Genomic DNA, 18,727 nt, shown 5'->3' with positions numbered 1-18,727 from the left:
CTCATCTTCATATTTTTATATCAGTTTTACTCATCTCTTACAATCCTCACTTTTCTTTTAGATCAGTATTACTGATCTCTCAACTGAAATGTATTACTTGTAAACTTGGTCTTTTTCCCAGCTGGTCAGTAAACAAACTGCAATCGCAGCATCATTGGACGGAGTTTGGGAAGCATACATCCTTTGGGTTATAGTGATCTGACGAGGGGTTCGATTAATTAAATACTGCTCACAAGTCTTTAGGCAGGGGAGCACCATAATGGTCAGAATAGCGAGTCCAGCTGCTATAAGGGCTGTGGGTATCAGACTCCAGTTACCAATAAAAAGTCTAGTTCATCCCACACTGGACCAAGGTTGCCACGTCTGAACCTGGGCATGGGAAGATTTTCGAACTCCTGACCGTTGTGAGCATTGTCCTTAACCAGTCTTTCACAAACGCTGCCTTCAGCAGCCAACGAGTAATCGAGAGCCAGGCGGTTTTGTTGAACTGTGGCTCGTATCTGTCGTTTTTCTTCAGCCCCTAAATTCAGGGCCATTGCTATCTGTTCGGTGATGATCTCCAAGAGTCTGATTAAACGATTTAAATGCCAAGCAGCTTTAGTATTCTGGAGCAGCTTACTTCGTTTACAGCTGGAACTCCCCTTACAGTGGTGGTTTTTTTAACATTCCGAATGTCTGTGTGACGTAAAGGATGCTTTACAGGAGACCAAGTTGGGGAGGGGTGTTTCTTGTCACTTAACCTGTGAGTTGCAGCTTGTCTGCGAACATTAACATAAGTATCACTGAGCCTGTGAGTTGCAGCCTGTCTGTGAACATTAGCATATGTATTAACTCTATCTCTGCCACATGTACAATCCTGACTACCATTCTGTCCGTCTTTGTCCCACCATCTCCTTTGTGCTATCCCTTTAAAACTCCTCTCTTTAATACCTGTAGAGGCCAAAATACAAATCATATCTACTCCTCTAGAGCCGTTCTGTTCCCCTGGTCCATGTTGGGATCCTATATTAACCCATACCCCACTATGACTATACTTTATATCGATGCCCTGTCTACATTCTAAAGTTAAATAATTTTCACCTCTGCTGCCCCTATTCCAGGAGGACTTAATACATCGTGAGTAATTTAGGGATGTCCCAAAAACGGGGAACCAACAAATAAACAATACAGTAAATGGTAAAAACAACATTACAGCACTTTTTCCCGGCATAGTTTAACTTTCAGATCAGAAGGATGAAGGACAGCACGCCCGTTGGAGGGTAGATTATCAATGTCTTTAGTCTGTGGATCAGCAGCTTGTTTAATTGGTTGTATTTGAGTCCACCCTTTTTTCTTTCGTTCGCACTGCAGTGTCTGTAATCAAAAGTACACAATAGGGGCCATCCCATACAGGTTTTAGTTGGTGATCTTGCAATGCTTTTACATATACCCAATCACCAGGTTTAATAGAATGAATAGGATATTCCAGGGGTGGGCAGTAACAGCTGCATGTCTATTTTCTCCATGAGCGCAGCCTGTTTGGCAGCTGCATCTGCCTGTCTGTTCCGCTGTGCTTCAGGACTGTTACCACTTTGATGGCTCCGTACATGAACTACAGCTATTTCCTCAGGTAATGTAAGAGCATCTAGAGATTGGACAATTAAGTTTTCATGGATCAACTTTTGTCCTTTTCCAGTTATCATTCCCCACTATTTCCAGATCTTCCCAAAGGTGTGCACTACACCAAAAGCATACTCTGAGTCTGTGTAGTCGTGCCCACCTTGTTCTCTTGACCCTGGAGAGCTCTACAGAGGGCATGCAATTCACAAGATTGTGCTGACCAATGACCGCGAAGGTGACTGGCTTCAATCACCACTCCTTCTTTTCCATCCACTACACTATACCCCCTATAGCGAGTGCCATCAATGCAACGGGAAGATCCATCAATAAACCACCTTTCACCCTCCTGTAAAGGCTCATCACTTAAATCCTCTCTAATTTTGGTCTGTAAATCTATTACCTCTAAACATACATGCTCTAATTCACTTATGGTATTGTCAGAATTTGGAGAAACCAAGAAAGCTGCTGGATTGTGTTCTTTATTCATAATCAGGGTCAAATCATCCCTATCCATTAGGATCGCTTCATATTTTAAAATTCTAGAGTCTTTGAGCCACCTTCCAGCACGTTGTAAGAGAATATTGCGGACTGTGTGAGGGGTGTGAACTATCATCGGGGCACCAAACATAATCTTTCGTCCTTCCTCAACTAAAATAGCAGTGGCTGCGATGGCTTGCACACACTCTGGCCAACCATGACAGACAGGGTCTAAAACTTTTGACAGAAAAGCAACTGGCTGTCTACAGCCTGCCCTCTCTTGTGTTAGTACTCTGGTGGCGACACCTCCTTTCGCATTGGTATATAGGTCAAATAGCTTATTTAGGTTGGGTAAAGCCAACACTGGGGCACTAATAAGGCACTGTTCCACCAAGTTAAAATCTTTAATCTCTCCCTCTGTCCAGACAACAGCTTGGCCCCCTAGAATCGTGAGTTTATCACAGAGAAATCTGACCAGGCTAGAATAATTTTCAATCCAGATTCTACAGTATCCCACTAAACCAAGGAATTTCCTAAGTTCTTGGGCATTCTTGGGAGGGGGGATCTGTAGAATACCATGTATCCTCTCTGGATTTATTTTCCTAGTTCCCTGATTTACCAAATGACCTAAGTATTTAACTTCTGATTGAACAAATTGTAATTTGGATTTGCTCACCCTGAGACCCTTATTCTCCAGAAAATTCAAAAGTCCAACAGTATACTGTTTAACTAATTTGTAAGTTTTTCTCGTAATTAACAAATCATCAACATATTGTATCAACTGACAATTCTCTCTCCAAGGAGCCTCATCTAGTATGTTCTAAGACCTGGCCGAATAAATTTGGTGATTCTGTAAAGCCCTGGGGAAGGACCATCCACCGGTATTGATTCTTGCGTCCAGTAAAAGGATTTTCCCATTCAAAGGCAAACATGTCTCTGCTCTCTGTTGCTAACGGACAGGTCCAGAAAGCATCTTTGAGGTCAATCACACTAAACCATTTACTATGGGGATCGATTTTACCCATTATTGTATAGGGATTAGGTACAACTGGGTGACGGGTGAGAATAATTTTGTTCAGCTCCCTTAAGTACTGCACTAATCGATAGGTACCGTCTGGTTTTTGGAGAGGTAAAATTAGGGTATTAAAAGGTGACATACAAGGTTCGAGTATACCATCTTTCATCAACTGGTCAATTACTGGCTGCAGCCCCTTTCGGCCAGCCATAGGAATTGGATACTGTTTTTGTCTAATTACTTGTTCAGAATCTTTTAAAGTAACTTGCAGGGGAAGAATCCCGATACCTGATTCCTGTGGTCTGGCAGAAAAATTGGTCCTGTAAATCTCGTCCTAACAAACAAACTCCAGCTTGGGGAACTAGTAAAATATCCTCTGTTATTACCTTTTCTCCCATTTGTATTCTTACATCTCTTAATACAGGGACTGAAAAGTCTCTTCCTCCTACTCCCGAAATCATCACGGTCCCCTCTATCTTAACACCCTCAGGTGGTTGTAAGGTACTAGTCCGGGCTGCCCCAGAATCTACTAAAAAAAGGTCATCTTGTCACTGTGGGGTCCTATGCTTAAATTTACCAATGGTTCTCCGTGCAGCCCCACGGTGTGTATTGACTGAGAACCGTGACCCCCCCATTCATAATCTGCTTCCATATGTCGTTCTCTGGCTTTACCCTCCCCTTAATTTAGTCTATGTGTTGTCTGAGTCCAGCGTGTTTGTTAAATGAAGTGATAGGAGAATCAGTTTATTCCACAGCATAAGAATAAAGCTTAACAAAGCTCTGGTTCAGTCATTAGTTCATAGGTCACCTGCACAGTGAGCTATTCCCCAAGACTGACCTCTACTGTCCAGTTTCTACAGTTTATATAGCTCAACCTTATACAGAACAAAAGTTGGCTTCCTTTGCTAGATTTCTTGCATAAGATTTATTTCCTGCTCTGCAGTTATCTGGGGTGTAGAGCTCCCATCTTTTTTTTTAATCCTCAAGGTTAGAATATCCTGTTGTTTTGATCAGAAATCAATTCATACCCCAGATATTTCTAATTATTTCTTTGTCCTCATCTGGCCATATTCTTCTGTTCTACTAAACACCTCCTTCTATCTTAGCTTCTTACTGATTCCATTCTCTTTGTTTATGACAGTCTCTGTCAGGATTCTTTTTGTTTGTGCTAATCAACACCACCTTTTGCCTTAACATTCCTACTAAATTGTTTCATACATATCCTCTCTTTTGTATTTTTGGAGCAGACAATTCTAAACCTACTGTAATCAGCCAACTTTGCTACATACTGTGGCTGCCCCTTACTTACATTACTCTTTCCCTTCACCATGAGGTAAATATTAAATTGTTACATAGTACTGAATTCATGTATACAAACTGTACATATTTTCTATGATTAATTAACCCCTATATTCCAACACATCAGTGCGTAAGGTCGTGTCTCCCTGGCTTGCATTGGGCATTCTCTCTTAAAATTACACACCTCCTGACTAGTCAGGGGCACATTTACAAAACTGAGACCCCCTCCCATGGGAACTTCCCGTAAAGGTCTCATCCAGTTAGTTTCTGGCTTATTATGTCTAGGTTCCTGCTCTCTGGGAAATGAATCAAAGGGTTCTGCCCTTTCTTCCCGGAGGGTCTCACACTGCTCTGAATTAAAGTCGCCTCTCTCTTGTCAATAGAGGTGGTAATCGAGTACTTTGTGAAGGGTCATCATACCACCCCTACTTTCTCCTTTCTTTAGCTGCGGGGGAGGAGGGGAAGGTGCAGAAGGGTAGAGCATAGGAGGGGGGGAAGATAGGAGCTGGCATTGGAGGAACATAAGGAGGAGGAAGGGAATGTAACACATCCCATCCTTGTGTTTCAGGGACAAAAGGTTCTTTATCTTTCTTGTCCTTGCATTCCTTTTCATTCAAAACCAGTTGATCAAACGATCCCCTGAGCCAGCAGGCTGCATGTTCCTTGCTCTCAAGATTATCTCTTTGGGTTTTGATAGAGCCAGATGTTCCAATGCTTGACACATCCAGTCATCCTCGGATCCGAGCTTTGGCCAATATACTGAACTCCCTTTAATCGGACTTTTAACCCATTCCAAACAGGAATACCTGACCATGGTCTGTTTGTCTTTCCCATGGGTTCTCCCCGCACCCCAATCAGATAACATTAATCCTAACAGACTTTGCTTGGTTATCTGATCCTCCCATCCTTCTCTAGGACTCTCTTCCTTACTACTCACACCTCCCATACTAACAGGTAAGTAAAATTTCTCTTACCGAGATCCAGTGGCTAGTTCTAGCGCGCTTCCTTAACGTCCTCTCGTTGTTTGTTCTCAATGCCTCTTCTCGGATATCATTCACTTCATCCACTGACCAGTCACCCTTTGTCCGTGAGTCCAGCTGAATCAGCTGGAGTGCACCTACCCCCGTCATCGGGCACTCTGTCAGTGGAGGGAGTGGGATCCCAGACGAGCCCCCATTTGTTAGAAACAGAAGTACCTTCACAGAAATTGCTTGAGACAAAAATTGAGAACAAAGAACATTTATTATACTACAATGCAAAGTTGGGTGCTTTCCCTTATCCTGGGAATACACACATACACTGGGGCTCACCCAACTTTTATACAGTTTATTTCAGTAGAGGAATACCCTACCCCTTACATTCTTCTGCCTCCTGGATAGGTTTGGCATTAGGCAATCCTGCCTGCCTATGTGCTGTTTCTGTGAACTTGGAGGACCAGGGGGTATCCTTTCGGTGTCTCATCATGTCATTATCCTCATTGTCCTTATTCACAAACCTGTCTTTGTTCTAATTTACACCTTCCCAACTCTCAGGGCTACAACCTCTTCATATGTAGAACTTGCTAATATGTCTAGGGCTTACTATCTAGGGCTAGAAGACCCTTATCTTATTCAGACTAACTCCACTTCCTACATTCTATTATCTATTGTCTATCCCTATCTCATTCATACGGTGAACTTGCTGATTCTGTCTAAAGGCTTGAAGATTCTTATCTTACTCAGACTGACTCTGCTTCCTACATTCTAATATCTGTTTCTTATCCTGTTCATACTGGCTTTATTAATTTACCCATATATCTATATTACTTTCCTCATATTCATATTTTTATATCAGTTTTACTCATCTCTCACAATTCTAAACTTACAAGCTTTTCTTGGTGCTTATTAAGACCTCTGATGGTACAGCCAACATTTATAGCTTCCAGAAGATTGACTTTTTCCAAAAATAAACAATAAAAAAAGAGGAACTGAAGAGATGTAGAATCGTGCAATCACATGGACAGGTAAATGTAGGAATAGGGTGCAGGAAACAAGTTAAAAATGAACGGGGGAGGAAAGAAATCAGGCGCCGAACGGGTAACAAATAGAGGGTGGGAGAAGAAAACCCCGGGGAACTGATGTCAGACAGGGCCTCCCTATTCTTGCAGACAGATTCCTTGTGGGCAAGGCCACCCCCACATGAACCCCAGCAGCCACCGTGACCAGACCTGCGTCTCACTAGTTACGATAAAGAAAAAGACGGAGAATTGTTGGTCATTTTGGGGGGAAAAAGAAACTTGAAGTAATGCTGTTAAGAGAAAAAAAGAATTTAACCCAGAAAAGTCAGTTCTGTGGAAGAAAGGATATAAATTTGCTTTTCGATATCCAGCAATTCTTACAGTTTTCTATGGAGAACATTAAGCACAATTTTTTGCTAATGAATCTGAAGCTTTGGAGTTTGCTACTTCATTACCCAACAATAAGCAAAGTGGACATCAACATTATTCATCTCAGCAAAAGAAAATGAATCAAGATGAATTGAGAGAAGAATCCTTAACGGAAAACCAAAACCCGACTGGAACTGATGTTGAAATTGATGATGATCAATCAACAGAGACCTTGAAGAAGCTTATCTTTCATGTTCCGTCTGGGGAGGCGGACTCTCCTTCCGAGGATGCATGCCACTAGTGGCGAGAGCCCCTCCTTGTAACAAAGGGGATTAGAGCTGAATCCAATCAGTACTTTTTTCTTTTTTTTTTGTTTTTTTTTATTATTTGGGATTTCCTACTCTTCTATCTTTGGAGATGTTGTTTGTTCTTAAGATTGCCTGCGGAGCCGAGACGTGCCAGGGTTGAAATTATATTAATGGGATGCATAGTTTGAATGATGTAACGTTTAATGTGAACAGGCTCAATAACCCAATTAAAAAGAGAGTTTTAGCTCATTTTAAAAAGTTAAAAGCAGATATTGCTTTTTTGCAGGAGATTCATTTAACTGAGAAAGAGCATCAAAAGTTAAAGACAGAATGGGTTGGTCAAGTTTTTAAGCACAAGGTGTAGCTATTTTAATTAATAAAAAAGTTACCATTTAAGTTAGATATAATGGTTACTTGGTGAATTGTCAAATTTTTTAGTCTTGGACTCATCTATGCACCTAATACAGATGATGAAAATTTATTCAAGATACTTTCCTTAATTTGATAGATGCAAATGAAAATGTAATAATTGGTGGAGCTTTTAATTGCTGTTTAGATCCAATTGAAATCTCTTGGTGCCTGCCACATTGACCACCGGCAGTGGGCTGATATCGCCTCAAACCGTGCATCTTGGCGCCTCACAGTTTGGCGGGCAGCAACCTCCTTTGAAGAAGACCGCAGAGCCTACCTCACTGACAAAAGGCAAAGGAGGAAAAACCCAACACCCAACCCCAACCAACCAATTTTCCCCTGCAACCGCTGCAATCGTGTCTGCCTGTCCCGCATCGGACTTGTCAGCCGCAAACGAGCCTGCAGCTGACGTGGACTTTTTACCCCCTCCATAAATCTTCGTCCGCGAAGCCAAGCCAAAGAAGGAGATCCAATTTTAGTTAAATCTCAAAATGTTTTAACAAAATCAAAAACTGCTAAAAGAATTTTGTTGTTAATGAAAGATTTGAATTTGGTAAACATTTGGAGAAAATTGAATCAAAGGGAAGAGTTTATTCATTTTATTCCTAAAAATTGATTCTTATTCTAGGATAGATTTTTGAATCCAGCTCATTTGCAAGGAAGAATTTAATATCCACAATATAAACCTAAAATTGTATTAGATCATTCATTGCTATTGATGTTGTGCTTAAGTTCTGACAAAATTGATCCAATTTATAAAGATGGAAATTTAATTCTTCATTATTAAAAAATGTTGAATTTTGTAATTTTATGAGAAACTAAATACAAATATATTTGGATATAAATACTAATTCAGTTGATAATATATTTGTTTTGTTGGATGCATTCAAAGCTTATTTGAGAGGTCAAATAATAAGTTATTCAACTAAGATTAAGAAAAATTATCTTAAAGAGGTATATAAATTAGAGAACAAAATAGCAATCTTGGAAAAAAACATTTACAAAAATATTCATCTGAGAAAAAGGGGCTAGAATTAATAAATAAGAAAATGCATTATAATTCGATACAGACATACAGAATGGAGAAATTAATAGAAAGAACTAAACAGAAATATGAACTGCGAGTAAGAGCACACAAGGTATTAGCTTGGCAATTGTAAATGGAACAAGCATCAAGAACTATCAATGCTGTTAAAAATAATTCAAAAATTACTTACAAACTGCAAGACATAAATAATTCTTTTAAAGAGTTTTACACTAAGTGCATCTCAGTCAAAAGATGATGAAGGGAAAATCAACACATTCTTACATAGGCTTCAACTTCCATCTTTAAATTGTCAAGCTGGTAAAGATTTAGATTCTCCGTTTATGTTGAAAGAAGTTATTAATGCTTTAAATACTATGCAAAATGGTAAATCTCCAGGTGAAGATGGGTTTACTTGTGAATTTTATTTTAAATATTAAATATTTATTAATGCCTTTATTAATGGAAGTATTCAAACAAGTGACCCAAACTTGTTCATTTCCAGAATCTTTTTCAAAAGCTACATTAACAGTAATACCTTAAAAAGATAGAGACCTATGTCTTTATTAAATGTCAATTATAAAATTGTAGCTAAAATTTTGGTGAATACTTTGAATGAATACTTACCAAAATTAGTTCATTCAGATAAATCTGCTACTAATATTCAGATAAATCTGCTACTAATTCATGTTCCTCAGAAGAAGTCAGACTTAGCTTTAATTTTATCATTAGATGCTGAAAGGGCTTTTGACAGATTAGAATGGAATTATTTATTTAAAGTTTTAGTAAAATGTCAATTTGGACCAACATTTATTAATTGGATTAAGACTTTATATAGAAATCCTTTGGCTAGAGTAGACAATGGACAAGTTTCTTCTCCTTTTTCATTAACCAGATCAGCCAGACACTGTTATCCTTTGGCTCCAGCATTAAAGTTAATAAAGAGGAATATAAGATTAGGATGTTTGCTGATGATTTAATTTATATAACAGATCTTGAAAATTCATTAACTTCCTTATATAAGAAATTTTGGGGAAATATCTGGTTATAAAATTAATTGGAACAAAAGTGAGCCATTAGTTGAAGGTGATTATGATTGATGTAAACAAATTGCTCAATTTAAATAGACACAAAATCTGATTAAATATTTAGGTATTAAATTGATAAAAATTTAGACAGTTTGTATAAATTGAATTATTTACAATTATTTAGTAAAAGAAGATTTAAATAGGTGGAATGATTTACCTATAACTTTAATAGGTAGAATGAATCGTATTAAGATGAAAAGGATCCAATATCTTTTTTCAGTCTATTCCCTGTGAAATACTGTTACAGAGTCCAGAGGACCCCAAAAACCAGCAGCAATAGATATGCACTACAACACAGAGTTACTTAAACAAAGGTAGTTTTTAATTATATTTGAACAAGAAAACAGCTCCTATGCATTTAACTTATTACTTAACCTACTTAATTAATCTATTTAACTACTTAATCCTCCCCTCTAATACTAAGTGCAGGTGTGTATAATGTATATTTAAGATTAGTAAAGTTCTTTGGATCACAGTCCAATCTCACTGGTTGCAGGCAATTCTTGTTCTGCACAGAAGTTAGCATTAACAAAATTCACCAGGCTTTGGTGCTTAACAGGCAAATGGTTACCACTCAGGAAAGTTCTTGCTGGTTTTCAGAGAGATTCCTTTTGTTCCAAGACATCTGGATTGATTCCTTCTCAATCAGTCTTGGTGACAAAACTTACCCCCTTCAGGGTTCTCCAGATGATCCTCTTTCTTTTGGGTCAACTCAGACAGCCAGTCTTCTCCTTTGACCAGGCAGCCTTCCAAAGTTTGCCAGCTTTGTCCTGGAACTGATTTCTGTGTCTCTCCTCTCTGTTTCACTCCCTCCCTTTCTGAGACCCAAACTGTTCTGGGGCCTGCCTGTAAAAATCACCTGCCCTCCCAGGCCAGCTTGATCCTGCAACTTTGTGGCTCTTTCTGCAAAAGTCCTGCAAAATTTCTGTGTTTTGAAATGTGAGTGTGCAAACTGCTCGAGCAATTCCTCCCAAACCACCTCCAAATACTCTGTCGCAATAACTCAAAATGTTTTAAAAGATCTTAACTTAATTGTTAGAAAATTGTTATGGAAAGGGAAAATGGCTAGAATATCCTTGGAAAAATTAACTTTTAAATTTGAATGAGGTGGCTTACAACTTCCACATTTTCAGAATTATTATAAAGCTGACCAATTGAAATTTATTAGTGGGATGTTTGATTTCAATAAATCTCCAGTTTGGGCAAATATAGAGTTAGCTAAAATTGATGAACAATGTATGCAGGAATTTATCTACAAATGGAATTCAAAATTGTGAGTTGGTTGAGAACCACCAAAATCAAAGCATTTAATTGAATTATAGAATAAAATTGATGAGTAGAAAAGGTCAGATTTCATCTAAGACACCTTTATATCAAAATAAGCTTTTCCCTTTACAGTTAATAATCAGTTTTTGAAGATATGGAATCAACTGGGGATTAAAATGTTGAAGATTATTTTGAAGCGGGGAAATTTATATCTTTTAATTGAATGAAGGAAAAATATGAGATTCCCAATAACCCTTTTTTTTTGTTATTATCAGGTAAAAGTTAGGCCATAGTTTAAAATTATCTAGACAACCTGCTTCAGAGTTAATACTTACCAAGGAGATATAAATAAATATATTTCTGAGAATGTATAAATTATTACAATGCAAAATGTCTAAGTTAAATATTCATGTCAAGAATGAAATGGGAAACCGATTTGAATAGGAAGATGGATGAAAATGATTGGAGGAATTTATTTAAAGATAATATGACTAAGGTTATAAATGTAAGGTACAGATTAGCACAGTATAATTTTCTACATCAATAGTGCATCACAGACCAGCTCTGTAGACGATACCTGTAGGTCTTCCTTCAGGACTGTTCTGATGCCGAGCAGGACCCAGGGCAATTCATCCATCCAGCTGGGGCCAGTGAGACATACCATGAGAGTCGACTTGAGGTACCAGTGGAAGCGCTCTACGAGTCCGTTGGCCTGGGGATGATAAGCGGTAGTGTGGTGGAGCTTAATTCCCAGGTTTGCCAGCTGCGACCAGAGGGCGGATGTGAACTCGACGCCCCTGTCGCTTGTCATGTGTGCTGGGATTCCAAACCTGGCAATCCAGTGGGCGAGCAGAGTTCTGGTGCAGGACTCGAGGGAAGTGCCTTTTAGCAGAATGGTTTCTGGCCACCTCGTCGTGCGGTAGACTACAGTAAATAAGTAAGGATCCCAAGATGTCGATGTGAATGTGCTCGAACCTCTTGGGTGGGGGGGGGGGTGGGGGGAGTTGAATTGCTGCACCAGAGCCTTAAGGTGGCGCTGGACCTTAGCGGTTTGGCACTGTGGCCAGTCCATGGCCCACAACCTGGAGTGGAACATTCCCCCTTTACCAACATATACCCTGCATCACCCACAGCCCACAACATGGAGTGAAACATCCACCCTTTAACAAAATTCTCCCTGCATCACCCCACGGCCCTGAGGTGAATCTCTGCCAAGCTGCCTGTCTCCCCTCTGGCGAGCCTTGCTGTACTAACATTGGCTGTGTATTATCTCTGCCATTAAAGACACTCCCCTTGGGTATAACTGTGTCTGCACCCATTGTCTTTCATTATTGTACCGTTAATTTCTGCCAATAAATTATTATTTGACCACATCATCTTTGTCTACTTCATCAACTGGCACTCCAATTTTATTAGCAGAAATGGATGCAGTACTCAAACCAGAGTGGCTGATAATCGACCAGTCTGCCCCAAGGGCTAGAGAAATTTTCTACCACTGGATTGCTTGTTTTGATTACTACATTGCTCGAAACAACGTGGTTGATGAGGCGATACAGTGGGGCCACCTGAATTCCCTGCTAGGTGAGGTCCCTTTTGCCGTAATACCACTCTGGCTAGAGCCCGGGAACGTCTGACTGCCTACTATGAGACGCCACTGAATGTGGTGCTTGCTCGACACCACTTGCTGACTAGACGCCAGAAACCTGGGGAAAGTGATGTTGCCTATGCACTAGCCCTTGACTCACTGGCAAACGAATGTGATGTCAGGGCAGTCAATGTGCAACACCGCAATGCCTTGAAGCTGGATGCTTTTGTCAGTAGAATCGACTTCAGTTACATCAGTCAGAAGCTGTTAGAGATGGGGCCCTTAACCTACGACCGGGCAGTCATTCTAGCCAAAACACTGAGAAGTGCTATGTGGTCCAGTGAAATGCTAGAAACCAAAAGAGGAACATCATGGAGTGCTGGAACCCCGAAGGAAAGAAAAGGGCAAACCCTTGGCAAATGCTACTTCTGTGGTAACAACTGGCACCCCAGACAGAAGTGCCCGGCTCGATTTGCTACCTGCAGCTATTGTGGGAAACTCGGTCACTTCGCTGAAGCGTGCAAAGCGAAAAGTACTCCCACTGATAAGAAGTGCCAAGAAAATTCATCCTGGGGCTGTGGGAATGGAAGACAACTGTGAAAAGGAGGAATCTTAAGACGAGCCAACTGAATCGACTTCAAGTGACGATGAGGTGAGATCAGCACAAAGTTCCCCTGTGTTAGCTCAATTGACTGTAAAGCTTGGGGGATGTTACGGACTGGAACGGTCAACTATGAAGGGGGAGGTGAATGGTGAAAATCTCGATTGCCTCAGGGAGTACTGACAGCTACATCCACAAGAAGGTCGCCAAAGCCTTAAATTTGTGGAGATATTCAGCGAACCGAAAGATATCGATAGCTTGTAGTGAATTTACAAAAACTGTACGCGACAAGTGTAAAGTTACATTAAATTTGGAGGGACATTGCCTTGCTGATGTTTCGCTTTTTGTAATGCCTGAGCTCTGTGGTTGGATATTCAATCTCAGATGAAAAGTGTAGTGTTAACTTTCGATGGGCCACTACCCACACTTACCATCCCCTGCACTAGTTACTGCGGTCTGCCCACATTAAAGATCAAAGCTCCCTCCCTTTCCAATGATTTATCCCCGAGTGTTGGTCGATTGCCACTAAGAGCCATTCTTACAGCAAAGAAGATCGTGAGTTTATCAAAGCTGAGACCCAGAGATTGCTTAAAGAGGGAGTAATTGAACCCAGTAAGAGTCCATAGCAAGCCCAGGTGGTAGTTGTGAAAAAAATCACACTAACCATTACACTAACCTGGATGCCTACCCGCTGCCACGCATCAATGAAATGATGAATCAGATAGCGTAATACTAAGTGAACTCCACTATCGACCTCAAAGCAGGTTACCACCAAATCCCCATTAAAAAAAAGGAATGGCCCTTCACGTACTTTGAGACTGATGGGGGGTTATACCAGTTTAAAAGGGTACCTTTTGGTGTGTCAGTGTTTCAGAGGGAGATGGATAAGATTTATTTGAACGTATGAGTTACAGGGTACATTTCCCTATCTGGATAATGTCACTATCTGTGGGAAAACACAGACTGAGCATGATAATAACAAATTTTTAGCATCAGCGAAAGAACTTAACCTTACATTTAACGAGAGGAAATGTGCTTTCAACGTGACAGCTGCCCATTCTGGGCTACATTGTCCACAGGGTGAAGTCCGCCCCAATCTGGAAAGAATGGCTTCCTTTAAGAAGTTACCACCTTCAGCAAAAGCCCTTAAAAGGTGTATGGGATTCTTTTCCTACAACTGCAAATGGATACGTGACTACGCTACAAAAGCACACCCTCTGTTTGACACTAAATCTTTTCCTCTCTCTTCAATGACCTTGAGGATGTCCCGTTCCAAGTGGAAACTGATGCCTCATATTGTGCTTTGGCAGGAACCCTTAATCAAAAGGGCAGACCTGTGGCATTCTTCTCCAGCGCGTTATGCGGACCTGAACTAAAACATCCTGCCATTAAAAAGGAAGCCCAGGCTATCATTGAAGCTGTTCGCTACTGGAGACACTTTCTAGCGGGCAGAAAATTTACCAGATCAGAAATCTGTAGCCTACATGTTCAGTACTAATCACAAAAGTAAAATCAAAAAATGTTAAGATGGCACACTGGCGAATAGAACTCTCAACTTACAATTATGAGATCCAGTACAGACCGTGCAGGTTCAATGATCCCTCTGATGTATTGTCACGAGCTGCTGCCAGTGCTCAGCTTGAGGGATTAAGGAGATCCATAGCAGACTGTGCCACCTAGGGGTCATGAGATTCTTCCACTACATAAGGGCCAACAACCTTCCTTACTCCCTGGAAGTCAGAAAACTGACTAAAAGCTGTCCTGTTTGTGCAGAATGCAAACCGCAGTACATTAAAGCTCCAGAGGCCACTCTCATCAAGGCAACCCGACCTTTTAAGAGGATTAACTTAGATTTTAAAGGGCCATTACCTTCCAACAACAAAAATGTATATTTCCTTACTGTAATCGATGAATATTCCAGGTTTCCCTTCGGAATACCCTGCCCTGATGTCTCATCAGCGTCTGTCATTCCAATTACATTCATACAGACAGAGGCTCAGCATTCATGAGCGCTGAGCTGTGCCAAGCCCTGCTAAGAAAGGGGATTGCCACCAGCCGTACCATGAGCTACAACCCACAGGGCAATGGGCAGGTCGAAAGGGATAATGCTACAGTCTGGAAGACTGTTAACCTTGCATTAAAGAACATGGTTACCCTGTTACCCGGTGGCAGGAGATGCTGCCTGAGGTGCTACATTCTATTCAGTCTTTATTGTGTATTGCAACAAATCAAACACCTCATGAACGTATGTTTACTTTTCCTAGGAAATCAGGGACTGTGATGGATTGGCCAGACTGAGCCTGGGACTGTGCTGCTGAAGAGCCATGCTCGGACGCATAAAACGGACCCTCTAATCCAACCAGTTCAGCTACTGCATACTAACCCCAACTCTTCTTCTTCTTCTTTGGCTTGGCTTCGCGGACGAAGATTTATGGAGGGGGTAAATGTCCACGTCAGCTGCAGGCTCGTTTGTGGCTGACAAGTCTGATGCGGGACAGGCAGACACAGTTGCAGCGGTTGCAGGGGAAAATTTGTTGGTTGGGGTTGGGTGTTGGGTTTTTCCTCCTTTGTCTTTTGTCAGTGATGTGGGCTCTGCAGTCTTCTTCAAAGGAGGTTGCTGCCCGCCGAACTGAGGCGCCAAGATGCACGGTTTGAGGCGATATCAGCCCACTGGCGGTGGTCAATGTGGCAGGCACCAAGAGATTTCTTTAGGCAGTCCTTGTACCTCTTCTTTGGTGCACCTCTGACACGATGGCCAGTGGAGAGCTCGCCATATAACACGATCTTGGGAAGGCGATGGTCCTCCATTCTGGAGATGTGACCTACCCAGCGCAGTTGGATCTTCAACAGCTTCCACCAGCGTTGTCTCCGCTCCATCCTCAACATTCATTGGAGTGACTTCATCCCTAACATCGAAGTACTCAAGATGGCAGAGGCCGACAGTATCGAATCCACGCTGTTGAAGATCCAACTGCGCTGGGTAGGTCACGTCACCCCAACTATGCTCATGTTAAATTCCTAGATGGGAGCACTGACACTGTACCTCTAAGAGATTTGGCCCCATCTGGTTCGCCCCTTCCTCGCACCCCTACGCAGAGTGAGCCTGAGAGATTGGACTCTCCCCCCCAGCCTGTGACCCCTAGTAAGCATTCAGACGGCCATGCTGAGCCCTCACTGCCTCACGCTGGCAATTCTGGAGTGGGTCCAGAAGTCAGACCTTCCCACACTGCAGACCCAGGACCTGTATCATTTCCCAAGGTTGCTAAGCCTACAAGGCCTGCACCTGTTCCTCTGAGAAAATCAACTAAAATTCGTAAACAACCTGAGAGGCTTTAGTATTTATAAAACATCTCATTATATTTTGATTGCTCGTTAGTGGTGTATTTTGGCTGTCAGAGAGTTCTCAATGCCAAATATGGTATCCATATAATTCTTGCTTAAGTTTTACCTCGCAGCTGTCCTTTTGATTTTAACCCTTCTTCTGCCGGGGGAGACTGTGGTGAATCTCTGCTAAGCTGCCTGTCTTCCCTTTGGCTAGCCTTGCTGTACTAACATTGGCTGTGCATTATCTCTACCGTTAAAGACACTCCCCTTGGGTATAACTGTGTATTCACCCATTGTCTTTCATTATTGTACCGTTAGTTTCTGCTAATAAAAGCCATGATTATTGTTTGCCACATCATCCTTGTCTACTTCATCAACTGGCACTTCAGACACACAACCTGGAGTGGAGCATCCACCCTTTACCGACATACACCCTGCATCACCCACAGCCCACAACCTGGAGTGGAACATCCACCCTTTACCGACATACACCCTGTATCACACACAGCCCACAACCTGGAGTGGAACATCCACCCTTTGCCGACATACACCCTGCATCACCCACAGCCCACAACCTGGAGTGGAACATCCACCCTTTACTGACATACACCATGCATCACCCACAGCCCACAACCTGGAGTGGAACATCCACCCTTTACTGACATACACCCTGCATCACCCACGGCCCACAACATGGAGTGGACCCACCATTCTTTATTGACATACACCATGCATTGCCCACTGCCCTCAACCTGGAGTGGACCCCCCCCCCCTCCACAAATGTTCTTCCAACATCATCTGCAGCTCACAACCTGGATTGGAGCTCAGGGATCATCTCAAGGGGAAAAAAAGATCAAGTTGATCTATGTAGTGGGCTTGATACTGTAGTAATATAACAGAAGATCAGCTCCCTGATCAGACAGGAAGGGGGTGGGGAGCTGGAAGGAAGCTAGAGGGATTGGAAAGACAGTCTGTGAGAGGGTGCTTAAGTGGAGAAGTCGATATTCATGTCATCTGGTTGGAGACTGTCAATACAGAATATAAGCGTCCCAGTGTCTACAGATTCCCTTATTTAACTTTACACAGAGGTGGTGGGCATGTGTGGAATAAACTGCCAGAGGAAGTAGTGGAGGCAGGTGAACTTACATGATACATTCAGAAACGTGGATTGGAAGTGTGAAAAATGGGACCTGCATGAACAAGCTGGGCCAAATGGCCTGTTTTCTGCATTGCACAACTTCATGACCCATCGAGGCTGATCTACCCCTTGGTTCAGAAAACATTCATCTTGTGTTTCCAAATGACAGTTCATGAAACATCCATTCCCACGTGGCAAAAGCTTTGTTACGAGTCCAGAGGAGCCCAAAACCCAGCAGCAATAGATATGCACCATGACAAAGGGTAACTTAAACAAAAGTTGCTTTTAATTATCTATAAACATGAAAACAGAATCTAACTTTAACTTATCTCTACTTAACCTACTTAAAACCCCTCTAATTCTCAGCGCAGGAGTGTATAGGGTGTACATAAGTTTAGAAAAGTTCTTTGGTTCACAGTCCAATCTCATTGCTTGCACAGAAGTTAACATTAATACAGTTCACCGGTCTTTGGTGCTTTAACAGGTAAATGGTTACCACTCATGTGGGTTCTTGTTGATTTTCAGAGAGTTTTCTCATTCCAGGACATCTGCAATTGATTCCTTTTTAATCAGCCACTCCAGTGTCTTACTGACGAAACTTGCCCCTTCAGGGTTCTCCAGATGATTAACCTCTTTCTTTCGGGTCACCAGAGTTCCTTTCTGTTTCTCTTATTCCAAGGGAAACACCAGACAGCCAGTCCTCTCCTTTGACCAGGCCGTCTTCCAAAGCTTGCCAGCTTGTCCCCATGGAACCGATATTTGTGTCTCTCATCTCCCTCACTCCCTCCCACTCTGAGAGCAAAGCTTCTTTTCTCCTCTCTGCCTGCAAAGATCATATGCTCTTTCAGACAGTAAATTCTGTTTTCCAGACAAAGCTGTCACTGCATGTAACTATTTTTGTTGCCTTTTGCAAATAACACTCTATTACTGAGCACTCTGCAAAAGCTTTTTGCAAAAACTATGTTTTAAACTCTCTGTGTGTAACCTGCTCTAACAAATTTATCTCCCAAATACTCTGTCACAGCTTCCAAACTCTTACCTACTACCACCACCCCCCTCCCCAACCCTGGTACTGCTCCCCGAATGGCCAGGCACCCTAATCCCATCTCCCCACCCCCCCCCCCCCCCCCCCACAGCCGACTGCATCACCAGAATAGGGAGGAGGGAGAAGCTTTCAGTTGCCTTACAGTCAATGGGACTAGGCAGAATAATAGTTCAGAACAGAAT

Source organism: Narcine bancroftii, chromosome 4, assembly GCF_036971445.1.
Source record: "Narcine bancroftii isolate sNarBan1 chromosome 4, sNarBan1.hap1, whole genome shotgun sequence".
NCBI classification, from domain to species: Eukaryota; Metazoa; Chordata; class Chondrichthyes; order Torpediniformes; family Narcinidae; genus Narcine; species Narcine bancroftii.
The sequence above is the reverse complement of the archived record's forward strand: the minus strand, read 5'-3'. Positions refer to the sequence as shown.